The sequence below is a fragment of the Poecilia formosa genome, unplaced genomic scaffold (assembly GCF_000485575.1).
Source record: "Poecilia formosa unplaced genomic scaffold, Poecilia_formosa-5.1.2 Scaffold249, whole genome shotgun sequence".
NCBI classification, from domain to species: domain Eukaryota; kingdom Metazoa; phylum Chordata; class Actinopteri; order Cyprinodontiformes; family Poeciliidae; genus Poecilia; species Poecilia formosa.
Genome location: NW_006800188.1, coordinates 124,365 through 124,590, shown reverse-complemented (window position 1 = coordinate 124,590; position 226 = coordinate 124,365).

Sequence of the window (226 nt, the reverse complement as noted above, 5' to 3'; positions counted from 1 at the left end):
AACACTGTATTTGAAGGGGGTTGAATAAGACTGAAATAACACCTGTCATAAACATGAATAAGCCTTAATGAATATTTATGACTGTTGTCATAAAGCGTTATTCGGTAAATCATGACACTTTTAATACAAAGTTGACATTATTCAAAATGTCTTTCTTATGACAACTTGACATTAACCAAGAAATCATTACTGATATAAATTTGTTATAAAAGTATTACTGATTGCA